The following is a 16,999-nucleotide window of genomic DNA, read 5'->3' as shown; positions in this document are numbered from 1 at the left end:
AGACTGGGTTTTTGCATTTTAGTCGCCCGTAGAACGCACACTGCCCTGATGTTGATACATTCCTCATTTGATTTTTTACTGCAAGCAGGTCCAACAATTCTGGACTGATGTCTTCCTTTTTATCTCCAAACTATTCCATATTAAACTAAGGAACAATTTCTCATACTTGGTCACTGGCTTCCTAGACACTAATATCAAAACAGAATTGGATCGTCTCCTCCTTGACCTTATGCGTACAGCAGCAATCAAGTCTGTTACCGCTAATTGGAAATCTACACACAAAACCAATTTTAAATCATGGATAATTGGATAACTTGACAACTGAACTGGATATCGTTTAAAACTGGATAACTCAAATATGTGGAACGGATAACACTGCTATTCAGCATTCTCCGTGGAAAACATACTCACATAATATATGGGACACCTTGGATAATTTCTTTGCTTCCAACAAACCTCCATGAACAACTTCTTGTTTAGGCCTTATTCCAAAGACCATCCAAGTGATGTTAAGCCTCAACCCTTTTAATATAGTCAATCAACTACTTCTCATAACAGCATTTATCCGTATCTTACTCTATTTCTTATTTACTCCCTAAACTTTCTTGCTCTCTTAAACTATTTCTTTCTTGCACTTTGCTATTCAACTAATACAGTATAACTCATGAATGTATACAGTGCCTTGTTCTCACCTACCTACTACTCTATATTGGTTAAGTCAAGCAATTTATGTATGGAATTCTGTAATTATTATTTTTCCTGTTTCCTTGCTAAGTAGAAAATAATAAAATCTCTTTTTGAACTTAAAAAAAATGCAAAGTTGTAATTTTTATAATTAACTTTATTCTATTTTACAGAGTCGTCTTTTCTCAATTTGAACTCATGTTTTCTTTTGTTTTTGCTCATGGACCATGTTCTCAAAAGATGACAATTATATTGTTCTAAATATTGCAAAACAACATTTTCTTTATTATGTGTAATTTCCGAAATGTTGCTTTAACACATAACGATGCAGTACACCTCAAACCACCCCACTCCAATCTTCCCCTCAACAATCCACCCCACTTCAATCTAAACCGATCCCCCCAATTCAATCCACTTTAACCTACCCCACTCCAATCCCCCCAACCCACCCCAATCTAATCTGCCCCTGTCCAGTTCACCCCACTCCAATCCAAAACAATCTACACCACTCCAAAACAATCTGTTCCACTCCAATCCAAAACAATCCCCCCACCCCAATCTGCCAAACTCCAATCCAAAACAATATGCCCCACTCCAATCCAAAACAATAGGCCCCACTCCAATCTACCCCAATCCGATCTGCCCCACTTCAGTCCAAAACGTTTTGTCCCACTCCAATCCAAAATAATATGCCCTACTCCAAAACAATCTGTCCAATTCCAAAACAATCTGCCTCAATCCCAACCTATCTGCCCCACTGCAATGTACTGCACTCCAATCCAAAACAATCTGCTCGACTCCAGTCTGCCCCACTACAATCCAAAACAACCTGCCCCACTACAATCCACAACTATGTGCCGCTGTCCAATTTGCCCCACTTTAATCCAAAACATTCTGCTCTACTCTAATCCAAAACAATCTATGCCACTCCAATCTGCCCCACTCTAATCTCCCTCACTCAAATCTGCCCCACTCCACTCTAAATTAATACGCCCCACTCCAATTTACCTCATCTCAATCCACTCCACCCCACTCCAATCCACTGCCATCGAATTCATGCTGCTCCCATGCAATTCATCCCACTATCATCCAATCGACCCCACACCAACCCAATCCATCCCCTTCTAACAATCCCCCAGAACAATCTACCCCAGTTCAATTAGCCCCACCCAATCCAAAACAATCTGCCCCACTAAAGTCTGTCCCACTCCAATCTGCCCCACTCCAATGTGCCCACTCCAATCCAAAACAATCTGCCCCACTGTAATCCAAAACAATCTGCCCCACAGCCCCCACTTCAATCTGTCCCACTTTAATCTAAAACAACCTACCCCACTCAAATATCAAACAACCCATTTCAATCCTAAACAATCTGCCCCACTTGAATTCCCCTCACTCCAATTCAGTACACCTCCCCCAATCAATCCAACCCACACCTGTCCATTCCACCCCACTCCAATCCACCCTACTCCATTCCAACCCAGTGCACCGACTCTAATCAAGTCCACTACTACCCAATCTACCTCAATCCATTCCAACCCACCCACACCATCTTAAACCATCCCACTCCAATACAATCACTTTAATCCACTCCAGTCCAGTCCATCCCATTCCAAACCACCTCAATCTACCCACTACAAAGCCATTCACCCCTCCCAAATTAATCCACTTTACACCAATCCAGTACACTTCACACCATTTTTTGCAGTTTTATATAGCGCCAACTTGACTGAAGGTATTGGAGTGCTTTACATGAGCACCAGTTACATGCTACAAGGGCACCTTATTTTTTTCATAGGCACAGGGAGATTACATAATTTGCCTAGAATCACAGGGTGTTGAGCCAATGCTAAGACTCAAACCATGTTCCCCAACTCTAAAGTCGGCAGCTCTTGGACGATACACCACATCCTCTCCCCAATCCATCTCACTCCAATCCAACCCACCCCACTCCAATCTATCTCACTCCAGGTTAATCCACCACAATCCACTCCACTTGAGTCCATTCTATTCCCCTCCAATCCACCCACCTAAACCAAATCCACCTCACTTAATCCAATCCACCCCACTCGGTCCGATCTACCTCATTGTGATCCACACCACTCCAGTCCACCCCACTCCATCCAATTCACCCACTCCTGTTCAAGCCACCTCACCTGAATGCAATCCACCCCACCCCACTTCAGTCTACCCCACCTCAATGCAACCCACCCCAATCCAATCTACCTCCTCCAGCCCAGCCCAACCCACCCCAATCCAATCCTCTCCACCCCACTCCAAACCACCCCACTCCAATCCACTGCACTCTACCACAATCCAATCCACCCCCCCATCCCAGTTCAGTCCACCGCACACCAAACCAATCCATCCAGCCTACCCCACTCCAAACCACCCCACTGCAATCCACACACCTCAATTCAGTCCACCCCACCTCACGCCAATCCAATCCACCCCACCCCAATCTAATCCAGCCAACCTCATCCCATCCCAGTTCAGTCCACCCCATCCCAATCCATTCACCCCATTCCAATCCACCCCACCTCAATGCAATCTACCCCACCTCAATGCAGTCTACCCCACTCCAATCCACCCGATCCAATCTACCCCAATCCAATTCAACACACCCCACTCCAATCCAATCCATCTCATCACACCCCAAATCAATCCACCCCACTCCAATCCACTCCACTCACTCCAGTCTGGCACATTGTATCCCAATCCAATCCAATCCACCCGACACAGTTCAGGCCACCCAATCCAATCCAGCCCATCCAGTCTAACCCACTCCAATCCACCCTACTTTAATCCAGTCTACTTCAATCCAGTCCACCCCACCTCACTCCAATCCAATCCACCCCACCCCAATCCAGTCCACCTCACCCCAATCCAGACCAATCCACCCACTCCAACCCAATCCACTCCAACTCCAGTCCAATCCACTCCAATCCAGTGGACCCGATCCACCCAACTCAGTCCAATCCACCCCTCTCTAGTTCAATCTAATCCACTCCACTCAAATCCATTCCACTCAATCCAATCCACTTCACTCCAGTCCAATCTACACCACCCCGGTCCACCTCATGCCAATACAATCCACCCACCTCAATTAAATCCACCCACTCCTATCACTCAATGCAAACCACACACCCCAATCTAGTCTAAATTACCCCACTCAAATTCACCCCAATCAAATCCACCTTGCCTCATTTCAATTCACCCCACTCCAATCCAATCCACCACAAACCAATCCACCACTCTACCTCAATCCAATCCACCCAAATCTACTCCAATCCAATATACCCCACTAACTCAATCCACTCCAACCTATTCCACCCCACTCCACTCTACGACACTCTCTCCCACTGAACCAGTGAACTCTACTCCCCTCAACTCTACAACACTCTACTACCTCTACTCCACTTTGACACTCCAATAAATCCACTCCATGACACTCTACTCCCCTACTCCACTCTGGCACTCCACACCACTAATTTTAACTATGCTGACCAACAGCCACACTGGTGTACAATTGGCAAAACACATTGACAAAGCCAATAGCTCCTGTATAGATAGGCAAGACCTATTGGCTTTGCAAATGCTTGTTTCTTGTGGGGCACAGCATATCAGATGGTTACTGCTTATAATGCACAAATAAATATCTGGCTACTGTGCATCAAATATTTGGCACCTTGCCCACATTTTTACATAGGCGTATGCATGATTGACAGTTGTTGGGAATTAGTGATTCTTTGTACTGCGACAACCTCTTCAGTATTTAAATAGTTTCATAGATCCCCCTCAGATATCTGGGAAAACGTAAGCTGCTGTGCAGTGTATGGTTTGGCTTTAAACTGAAATATACCACAGCATTAAAAAAAAGTCCACAATTGCAGTAGTCCTTGAAAATAAGGGTCTGTAGAAAACAGGTCAGTTTCAGCTTCTTTATTGAGATGCAGAAGCATCCATTGTTCACAAAACATGTTTTATGACATTGACAGCCAACGTGCCAAAAAGTGCACAACAGGGTTGAAACTCTGCACTTGGACATAAGGCAGAAGGCTGGGCTTTACCACATCTCCCAGCGGAACCTGAGGGAGGAGCCCACCCACAATGCTCTGACGCACCAAAGGTGCCTATTTGGGACTCACGTTTCTGCTGCGCGCATCACTCTGCACTTGGACACGGGGCGGACGGCTGGGCTGAACTACACCTCCCAGCAGAACCTGAGGGAGGAGGCCACCCACAATGCTCTGACATGCCAAAGGCGCCTTAATTGGGACTTATGCTTCCGCTGCGTGGAACACGCGTGCCCCGGAGAAGACCAGACCAAGAGCGGGCCCATCTGCGCCTATCAGAATCCGACAGAGGCTGGGCTGGGCTCACTCTCTTGGTTTTTTAACCTTTATTTTCCTTATATATTATATTTATACATACTTATTGACCTTTTAAAACTTCCCTGTTATCTAGCATATAGTGTTCTAACAATAGACCTGCAACCAGGACAGATTCAATACCACATACTTAGACTTTTGGGTAACCAGCCATAGAGAGCACATGACTACTTAAGGATGCGGTAAATCTAAATCCTAATTATGGGCCAGAGGAAGGTGAGGGGACAGTAGGTAAAAAAGGAACCCGGACGCACAACGATTGACTCCTTCCTAGTTAGAGCAGTAGGGGTCATCTCAAAGGACATTGACCTTGCAGAAAGACGCTTATCCCTGGGGCAGCTGGATTAGGAGATGAGATAGGGGTAACTTTAGCACCACATGAATATACCCCATCACCCTCATCTGACACAGTGGCTCTGATGAATGGAGATTCCCAGATAGAGCCAATGACCCCCACGAGTAAACACCCCACACCTCAAAGTCAGTGTCCCATTACAAAAAGGAAAAAATGATTCAGAAGCGGGGCTGAAAGTAACCTGGGCCCTATCATGGTTGAAAATATGATATCTACTGACTGGAAAGATCTCACATTCCTCCTTGATAACCTGCTGAAAACTATCTATAAAAAACTGGATAAATTGGAAGAGGAGGTGGGAAAAAGTCTGGAAATCTGTCAGAAACTCCCCTTGCCAACGTTGTCCCTTGACCCCAAGAACCCTGTGGTACAGAATACTACTCCTAATGTGACAGGCCATTCACATGTATCACAGGGCTTAGATACCTTAGATCTCCAAGGAACTGTATTGAGCGCTAATCTTGGGGCCCCTTCACAAGGGCAAGTAAGGGAGGCCACAAATACAGACCATCCCAGGCAACTAAGGGTGGCCCAAAATATTGATCATCCTAGTGGGTGGCACATATCCACTAAGAGCAGACCACTGGGCTCCGCTCCAGATGACCCACATCTGATACCAAACCTTGTAGCTCCAGGACACTTTTCCTCAAACCCCCAGAAAAACGGGCCGCCCCTACACATAAGAGAAGAACTGCCTATTGATAATCTACCCCCTGACTCTTGCCCCTATGTTATTATTATGACCAAAGTCCCCCCTCTATGGTCTGATCAGAGTGAGCAACAGGGTGACCTGAAGAACAAGGTTATGCACTGGTTAGCACAGAACAAACTTTTCTCAATGAATGATGCCCACCAGATAATTCTAACCGGGAGAGTCGGGTGAATGGGCCCCTTAGGGAAAAGACCATGAGGGGGATTGTATAATTATTAATTTCAGAAAGCCCTGGATGGTGAGAGATATCCTGTGCAGGGCCTCCTTTCGCCCCCAAGATAGACGCTCCCCGGAATTGTTCCCGCTAGGTGTATTTTATTGACATTTGCAACCGGGCCAGTCAGGACGTAGGACCGCACCCTCTATGCCGCCACGGTCTGTATTGGCATACCCAGGCCCCGATCCTATCAATAATGCACACTCTACCACCCTGTTACTACTAAGCAATAAATATCAGACATTAAGTTTACTGTCAGATAATGACTGACAGTTATGCAAGGGGTCTGTAGCCTGAGAGAGGATGAGGTTAAGGGCAGAGGAAATAATCAAACATAAGATGGTTACGAGCCCTAACAGGCTATTATTAGTCCAGCAGGGCAAGGATGATATGGGCATTGGAGATACAAAACATAATGGGGATGGGGAACTAATTGAAGTAGCTCCAAATGCAGTAAGCTATGGTAGGGAAGAATCACCGAACCAGAAGCCTGTCGATAACACCACTGGGCGCCACTATTTCGCTACATGGAATGTGCAGGGCCTACGTGGCAAGACTGAGACTGAAGAGTGGGGTTAATTAATCAGTAAACTAGATGTGGTTTGTGTGAGAAAGTAGCCTCTTTCTACCCTTGTTACCCCCACTTTTGGCCTGTTTGTGAGTGTATGTCAGGGTGTTTTCACTGTCTCACTGGGATCCTGCTAGCCAGGGCCCAGTGCTCATAGTGAAAACCCTATGTTTTCAGTATGTTTGTTATGTGTCACTGGGACCCTGCTAGTCAGGACCCCAGTGCTCATAAGTTTGTGGCCTATATGTATGCGTTCCCTGTGTGGTGCCTAACTGTCTCACTGAGGCTCTGCTAACCAGAACCTCAGTGGTTATGCTCTCTCATTTATTTCAAATTGTCACTAACAGGCTAGTGACCATTTTTACCAATTTACATTGGCTTACTGGAACACCCTTATAATTCACTAGTATATGGTACTGAGGTACCCAGGGTATTGGGGTTCCAGGAGATCCCTATGGGCTGCAGCATTTCTTTTGCCACCCATAGAGAGCTCTGACAATTCTTACACAGGCCTGCCACTGCAGCCTGAGTGAAATAACGTCCACGTTATTTCACAGCCATTTTACACTGCACTTAAGTAACTTATAAGTCACCTATATGTCTAACCTTTACCTGGTAAAGGTTAGGTGCAAAGTTACTTAGTGTGAGGGCACCCTGGCACTAGCCAAGGTGCCCCCACATTGTTCAGAGCCAATTCCCTGAACTTTGTGAGTGTGGGGACACCATTACACGCGTGCACTACATATAGGTCACTACCTATATGTAGCTTCACAATGGTAACTCCGAATATGGCCATGTAACATGTCTATGATCATGGAATTGCCCCCTCTATGCCATCCTGGCATTGTTGGTACAATTCCATGATCCCAGTGGTCTGTAGCACAGACCCTGGTACTGCCAAACTGCCCTTCCTGGGGTTTCACTGCAGCTGCTGCTGCTGCCAACCCCTCAGACAGGCATCTGCCCTCCTGGGGTCCAGCCAGGCCTGGCCCAGGATGGCAGAACAAAGGACTTCCTCTGAGAGAGGGTGTGACACCCTCTCCCTTTGGAAAATGGTGTGAAGGCAGGGGAGGAGTAGCCTCCCCCAGCCTCTGGAAATGCTTTCTTGGGCACAGATGTGCCCAATTCTGCATAAGCCAGTCTACACCGGTTCAGGGGACCCCTTAGCCCTGCTCTGGCGCGAAACTGGACAAAGGAAAGGGGAGTGACCACTCCCCTGACCTGCACCTCCCCTGGGAGGTGTCCAGAGCTCCTCCAGTGTGCTCCAGACCTCTGCCATCTTGGAAACAGAGGTGCTGCTGGCACACTGGACTGCTCTGAGTGGCCAGTGCCACCAGGTGACGTCAGAGACTCCTTCTGATAGGCTCCTTCAGGTGTTAGTAGCCTATCCTCTCTCCTAGGTAGCCAAACCCTCTTTTCTGGCTATTTAGGGTCTCTGTCTCTGGGGAAACTTCAGATAACGAATGCAAGAGCTCATCCGAGTTCCTCTGCATCTCTCTCTTCACCTTCTGATAAGGAATCGACTACTGACCGCGCTGGAAACCTGCAAACCTGCAACATAGTAGCAAAGACGACTACTGCAACTCTGTAACGCTGATCCTGCCGCCTTCTCGACTGTTTTCCTGCTTGTGCATGCTGTGGGGGTAGTCTGCCTCCTCTCTGCACCAGAAGCTCCGAAGAAATCTCCTGTGGGTCGACGGAATCTTCCCCCTGCAACCGCAGGCACCAAAAAGCTGCATTACCAGTCCCTTGGGTCTCCTCTCAGCACGACGAGCGAGGTCCCTCGAATCCAGCGACTCTGTCCAAGTGACCCCCACAGTCCAGTGACTCTTCAGTCCAAGTTTGGTGGAGGTAAGTCCTTGCCTCACCTCGCTGGGCTGCATTGCTGGGAACCACGACTTTGCAGCTACTCCGGCCCCTGTGCACTTCCGGTGGAAATCCTTTGTGCACAGCCAAGCCTGGGTCCACGGCACTCTAACCTGCATTGCACGACTTTCTAAGTTGGTCTCCGGCGACGTGGGACTCCTTTGTGCAACTTCGGCAAGCACAGTTTCACGCATCCTTGTAGTGCCTGTTTCTGGCACTTCTCCGGGTGCTACCTGCTTCAAAGAGGACTCCTTGTTTTGCTCGACGTCCCCTCTCTCTGCTGGTCCAATTTGCGACCTCCTGGTCCCTCGTGGGCCTCAGCAACGTCCAAAAACGTTAACCGCACAATTTGCAGCTAGCAAGGCTTGTTGGCGTTTTTTCGGCGGGAAAACACTTCTGCACGACTCTCCACGGCGAGAGGGATCCGTCCACCAAAGGGGAAGTCTCTAACCCTTTTCGTTCCTGCAGAAACCTCAGCTTCTTCTGTCCAGTAGAAGCTTCTTTGCACCCGCAGCTGGCATTTCCTGGGCATCTGCCCATCTCCGACTTGCTTGTGACTTTTGGACTTGGTCCCCTTGTTCCACAGGTACCCTAGATTGGAAAACCACAGTTGTTGCATTGCTGGTTTGTGTCTTTCCTGCATTATTCCTCTAACACGACTTCTTTGTCCTTAGGGGAACTTTAGTGCACTTTGCACTCACTTTTCAGGGTCTTGGGGAGGGTTATTTTTCTAACTCTCACTATTTTCTAATAGTCCCAGCGACCCTCTACAAGGTCACATAGGTTTGGGGTCCATTCGTGGTTCGCATTCCACTTTTGGAGTATATGGTTTGTGTTGCCCCTATCCCTATGTTTCCCCATTGCATCCTATTGTAACTATACATTGTTTGCACTGTTTTCTAAGACTATACTGCATATTTTTGCTATTGTGTATATATATCTTGTGTATATTTCCTATCCTCTCACTGAGGGTACACTCTAAGATACTTTGGCAAATTGTCATAAAAATAAAGTACCTTTATTTTTAGTATAACTGTGTATTGTGTTTTCTTATGATATTGTGCATATGACACTAAGTGGTACTGTAGTAGCTTCACACGTCTCCTAGTTCAGCCTAAGCTGCTCTGCTAAGCTACCATTATCTATCAGCCTAAGCTGCTAGACACCCTATACACTAATAAGGGATAACTGGGCCTGGTGCAAGGTGCAAGTACCCCTTGGTACTCACTACAAGCCAGTCCAGCCTCCTACATTGGTTGTGCAGCGGTGGGATAAGTGCTTTGAGAATACTTACCACTCTTGTCATTGTACTTTTCATAAGAGAAAAATATACAAAACAAGGTCAGTGTATATACACATAGCCAAAAAGTTTAGCATTTCCTCTTTTCACTCTTTTCTAAGTGCTGAAAAGTACTTCTAACTTTCTAAAAAGTTCTAAAAAGTTTAAAAAGTTTTTTTCTCTGTCTTTCTAAAAGCTCTGACAAACTTTTTTTCTTTTTCTATCACTTTAACTCTCTCTAAAAATGTCTGGCACAGGCCAAAGTGTTGATCTGTCCAAACTTGCATATGATCACCTTAGCTGGAAAGGAGCAAGGAGTCTCTGCATAGAGAGAGGTTTGAGTGTAGGGAAGAATCCTTCCTTAGAACTGTTCATTAACATGCTTAGAGTACAGGATAAGGCCATAAGTGCCCAATCTGTTGAAAAAGTAGCTAATGGTTCTCAATCTGATCCAGGGACTCCCCCAGGAAAAGATTCAGGAAAGAAACTTCCTAGCCTGCCCATTACTAGACAGTCTAGCATAGTTGGTAATGATGATGAGCCACACCATATAAATAGTGTTGTCTCACATCATAGCAAAAGCATTTATTCTCACCATACTGGTAGTGATGTTTCTGTTAACCAAGCTGTTAGGGTGGCTTCTGTAAGGGACAGGTCTCCTTCTGTCCATTCTCACCATACTTCTGTTTCAAGGCATGTCCCTCCCACCCACCCTGATGACAGATTGTTAGAAAGGGAGCTCAATAGATTGAGAGTGGAACAAACCAGACTGAAGATCAAGAAGCAACAGCTGGATTTGGATAGACAGACTTTAGAAGTAGAGAAGGAGAGACAGAAACTGGGTTTAGAAACCCATGGTGGCAGCAGCAGTATTCCCCATAGTCATCCTGTAAAAGAGCATGATTCCAGGAATCTGCACAAGATAGTTCCCCCTTACAAGGAGGGGGATGACATTAACAAGTGGTTTGCTGCACTTGAGAGGGCCTGTGTTGTACAGGATGTCCCTCAAAGGCAGTGGGCTGCTATCCTATGGCTATCATTTAGTGGAAAGGGTAGGGATAGACTCCTTACTGTGAAAGAAAGTGATGCCAATAATTTTACAGTTCTTAAGAATGCACTCCTGGTTGGTTATGGCTTAACCACTGAACAATACAGGATAAAGTTCAGAGAGACCAAAAAGGAGTCTTCACAAGACTGGGTTGATTTCATTGACCATTCAGTGAAGGCCTTGGAGGGGTGGTTACATGGCAGTAAAGTTACTGATTATGAAAGCCTGTATAACACAATCCTGAGAGAGCATATACTTAATAATTGTGTGTCTGATTTGTTGCACCAGTACCTGGTAGACTCTGATCTGACCTCTCCCCAAGAATTGGGAAAGAAGGCAGACAAATGGGTCAGAACAAGGGTGAACAGAAAAGTTCATACAGGGGGTGACAAAGATGGCAATAAGAAGAAAGATGGTGAAAAATCTCAAGATAAGCATGGGGATAAGGGTAAAACCAAAGATCCCACTTCACATCTTAAGCACTCTTCAGAGGGTGGGGATAAAACTAATTCTTCCTCTTCTTCTCAACCTGCACACATTAAAAAGCCTTGGTGCTTTGTGTGTAAAAACAGAGGCCATAGGCCAGGGGATAAGTCCTGTCCAGGTAAACCCCCTGAGCCTACCACCACTAATACATCAAGCTCTAGTGCCCCTAGCAGTAGTAGTACTAGTGGTGGGACTGCTGGCAACAGTCAAGTGAAGGGTGTAGTTGGGTTCACTTTTGGGTCCATAGTAGAAACTGGGGTAGTCACTCCCAAGACAGTTTCTGTCACACCTAGTGGCATTGGCCTTGCCACACTGGCTGCTTGTCCCCTTACAATGGATAAGTACAGGCAGACAGTTTCAATAAATGGTGTTGAGGCCTTGGCCTACAGGGACACAGGTGCCAGTATCACTTTGGTGACTGAAAACCTAGTGCACCCTGATCAACACATCATTGGACAACAGTATAAGATTATTGATGTCCATAACTCCACTAAGTTTCTTCCCTTAGCTATAATTCAGTTTAGTTGGGGTGGAGTTACTGGCCCTAAGCAGGTGGTGGTATCACCTAGCTTACCTGTAGACTGTCTCTTAGGTAATGACCTAGAGGCCTCAGGTTGGGCTGATGTAGAGTTTTATGCCCATGCAGCCATGCTGGGCATCCCTGAGGAATTGTTCCCTCTCATTTCTACTGAAATGAAAAAGCAAAGGAGAGAAGGCCTGAAAACTCAGGATCCCTCTCCATCAACAGGTAAAAAGGGTATCACAGTATCCCCTAACCACCCTACCATTCAGGATACCATTCCTGTGGTGGGAGAAACCTCTCCTGGGGTGGCACCTGTTCCAAGGGAATCATCAGTTGGCAAAACTGTACTCCCTGAGGTGGAAGTACCTCTCTGTGGGATAACTAACATTGGTGAGAAAAAGAGCACCATTTTAGTTAACATGGAGCATCCCTCCAACCCTCCCAGAGAAACTTTAGTGCAGAAACCCTGCACTGCCTCACAACACTTAGGACAGCATCCCTGCCCTAGTGTGGAGCTCATAGGACAGCATCCCTGCCCTGCTCCAACTCAAGAGAAACAGCATCCCTGTTCTCTCTTCCAGCCATATGGACAACATTTTTGCCCAGCTATGGCTTTTCTGAGACAGCATCCCTGTCTGGCATTTCCATCACTACAAATAGGTTCAGTGGACAATTCCCACTGCTCTAAACTAAAGCTTACTGATAGAAACTCTGAAAATACATCTTCACATTGTTGCTTAGCTAAAAAACTTCAAACAGGGTGGTTTACATCCCCACAGGGAAGTAACTATAGAGTGGATGATAAAAGGAGTAACCAGTCTATTGCAGAGCTACTCTCTACTTATCACCACTTAGACAATAAAGTCTCAACTGGCCAAGGTTAGCCTTATTGTCCTTCGTTTGGGGGGGGGGGTTGTGTGAGAAAGTAGCCTCTTTCTAGCCTTGTTACCCCCACTTTTGGCCTGTTTGTGAGTGTATGTCAGGGTGTTTTCACTGTCTCACTGCTAGCCAGGGCCCAGTGCTCATAGTGAAAACCCTATGTTTTCAGTATGTTTGTTATGTGTCACTGGGACCCTGCTAGTCAGGACCCCAGTGCTCATAAGTTTGTGGCCTATATGTATGTGTTCCCTGTGTGGTGCCTAACTGTCTCACTGAGGCTCTGCTAACCAGAACCTCAGTGGTTATGCTCTCTCATTTATTTCAAATTGTCACTAACAGGCTAGTGACCATTTTTACCAATTTACATTGGCTTACTGGAACACCCTTATAATTCCCTAGTATATGGTACTGAGGTACCCAGGGTATTGGGGTTCCAGGAGATCCCTATGGGCTGCAGCATTTCTTTTGCCACCCATAGAGAGCTCTGACAATTCTTACACAGGCCTGCCACTGCAGCCTGAGTGAAATAACGTCCACGTTATTTCACAGCCATTTTACACTGCACTTAAGTAACTTATAAGTCACCTATATGTCTAACCTTTACCTGGTAAAGGTTAGGTGCAAAGTTACTTAGTGTGAGGGCACCCTGGCACTAGCCAAGGTGTCCCCACATTGTTCAGAGCCAATTCCCTGAACTTTGTGAGTGCGGGGACACCATTACACGCGTGCACTACATATAGGTCACTACCTATATGTAGCTTCACAATGGTAACTCCGAATATGGCCATGTAACATGTCTATGATCATGGAATTGCCCCCTCTATGCCATCCTGGCATTGTTGGTACAATTCCATGATCCCAGTGGTCTGTAGCACAGACCCTGGTACTGCCAAACTGCCCTTCCTGGGGTTTCACTGCAGCTGCTGCTGCTGCCAACCCCTCAGACAGGCATCTGCCCTCCTGGGGTCCAGCCAGGCCTGGCCCAGGATGGCAGAACAAAGGACTTCCTCTGAGAGAGGGTGTGACACCCTCTCCCTTTGGAAAATGGTGTGAAGGCAGGGGAGGAGTAGCCTCCCCCAGCCTCTGGAAATGCTTTCTTGGGCACAGATGTGCCCAATTCTGCATAAGCCAGTCTACACCGGTTCAGGGGACCCCTTAGCCCAGCTCTGGCGCGAAACTGGACAAAGGAAAGGGGAGTGACCACTCCCCTGACCTGCACCTCCCCTGGGAGGTGTCCAGAGCTCCTCTAGTGTGCTCCAGACCTCTGCCATCTTGGAAACAGAGGTGCTGCTGGCACACTGGACTGCTCTGAGTGGCCAGTGCCACCAGGTGACGTCAGAGACTCCTTCTGATAGGCTCCTTCAGGTGTTAGTAGCCTATCCTCTCTCCTAGGTAGCCAAACCCTCTTTTCTGGCTATTTAGGGTCTCTGTCTCTGGGGAAACTTCAGATAACGAATGCAAGAGCTCATCTGAGTTCCTCTGCATCTCTCTCTTCACCTTCTGATAAGGAATCGACTACTGACCGCGCTGGAAGCCTGCAAACCTGCAACATAGTAGCAAAGATGACTACTGCAACTCTGTAACGCTGATCCTGCCGCCTTCTCGACTGTTTTCCTGCTTGTGCATGCTGTGGGGGTAGTCTGCCTCCTCTCTGCACCAGAAGCTCCGAAGAAATCTCCCGTGGGTCGACGGAATCTTCCCCCTGCAACCGCAGGCACCAAAAAGCTGCATTACTGGTCCCTTGGGTCTCCTCTCAGCACGACGAGCGAGGTCCCTCGAATCCAGCAACTCTGTCCAAGTGACCTCCACAGTCCAGTGACTCTTCAGTCCAAGTTTGGTGGAGGTAAGTCCTTGCCTCACCTCGCTGGGCTGCATTGCTGGGAACCACGACTTTGCAGCTACTCCGGCCCCTGTGCACTTCCAGTGGAAATCCTTTGTGCACAGCCAAGCCTGGGTCCACGGCACTCTAACCTGCATTGCACGACTTTCTAAGTTGGTCTCCGGCGACGTGGGACTCCTTTGTGCAACTTCGGCAAGCACTGTTTCACGCATCCTTGTAGTGCCTGTTTCTGGCACTTCTCCGGGTGCTACCTGCTTCAAAGAGGACTCCTTGTTTTGCTCGACGTCCCCTCTCTCTGCTGGTCCAATTTGCGACCTCCTGGTCCCTCGTGGGCCTCAGCAACGTCCAAAAACGTTAACCGCACAATTTGCAGCTAGCAAGGCTTGTTGGCGTTTTTTCGGCGGGAAAACACTTCTGCACGACTCTCCACGGCGAGAGGGATCCGTCCACCAAAGGGGAAGTCTCTAACCCTTTTCGTTCCTGCAGAAACCACAGCTTCTTCTGTCCAATAGAAGCTTCTTTGCACCCGCAGCTGGCATTTCCTGGGCATCTGCCCATCTCCGACTTGCTTGTGACTTTTGGACTTGGTCCCCTTGTTCCACAGGTACCCTATATTGGAAATCCACAGTTGTTGCATTGCTGGTTTGTGTCTTTCCTGCATTATTCCTCTAACACGACTTCTTTGTCCTTAGGGGAACTTTAGTGCACTTTGCACTCACTTTTCAGGGTCTTGGGGAGGGTTATTTTTCTAACTCTCACTATTTTCTAATAGTCCCAGCGACCGTCTACAAGGTCACATAGGTTTGGGGTCCATTCGTGGTTCGCATTCCACTTTTGGAGTATATGGTTTGTGTTGCCCCTATCCCTATGTTTCCCCATTGCATCCTATTGTAACTATACATTGTTTGCACTGTTTTCTAAGACTATACTGCATATATTTGCTATTGTGTATATATATCTTGTGTATATTTCCTATCCTCTCACTGAGGGTACACTCTAAGATACTTTGGCATATTGTCATAAAAATAAAGTACCTTTATTTTTAGTATAACTGTGTATTGTGTTTTCTTATGATATTGTGCATATGACACTAAGTGGTACTGTAGTAGCTTCACACGTCTCCTAGTTCAGCCTAAGCTGCTCTGCTAAGCTACCATTATCTATCAGCCTAAGCTGCTAGACACCCTATACACTAATAAGGGATAACTGGGCTTGGTGCAAGGTGCAAGTACCCCTTGGTACTCACTACAAGCCAGTCCAGCCTCCTACAGTTTGCATCCAAGAATCCTGGTGTACCTCACCAGCCCATGTGCATGGATTTACCTCACACTCACTGCCACCTACACCATCACAATCTGGGAGGGTCAAGGGGGGCTCCTGGTGCTTATTTTTTAATAAACTCCCTGTAGTGGTTAAAAAGACCTCTACGTAGACCACACATTTCCAATTGCTGTAGCTTAAGTACAAGAATAAGGTAGACGCCACCCGATGTAGGTTTGCCCACGCCCTGGATCAAAGCCTAAATAAGTTTCTATACCCCATCAGCTATAATCCCATTATTATTTGGGCCGGGATTTTAATATCCAGCTTTGCACTCGTACCTCCCTTCGGTCCTGTGGACTTACTTCCCCGGATGGGACAGGATTTGACCATTTTTGCCACAATGAGTATAGAGAGGCCCTTAATTTGATACTGTCCACTTTTGACTTAACGCTTATGGAACTGAAGCACTGAGTTTCCGATTAAATAATTCCAACTCATAGGGGCCCCAACTCATCCTCTGTTATAGACCACATTATTTTGTTATCCTTTGCACTAAATAGCTGCAACACACCCTATACTGAGATGACCCTTCTTAGTGACCATGATCCATTTTTCCTCCCTACGTCCTTCGGGCGGCCAAGGGATGTGTTTTAAACTGCTCCGAATCGGATCAAAGTACATGAAACCACGGGAGTGAGACGGAAATGGGAAGACATTGAGCCTGCTGATATTCTGTGGGATGTTATATGTGGCTGCCCACATGAAATTGGTTACTGCCTACAGGAGGATATTGAGGTACCTATGTTATTAAGAAGTTTTGTTACAATCACCTCTTATATACAGGGATTCCTGACCTACAACCCACAACATAGACAGCCTTTGCATAAA

Source organism: Pleurodeles waltl, chromosome 5, assembly GCF_031143425.1.
Source record: "Pleurodeles waltl isolate 20211129_DDA chromosome 5, aPleWal1.hap1.20221129, whole genome shotgun sequence".
Classification (NCBI taxonomy): Eukaryota; Metazoa; Chordata; class Amphibia; order Caudata; family Salamandridae; genus Pleurodeles; species Pleurodeles waltl.
This window is presented reverse-complemented; position numbering follows the sequence as displayed.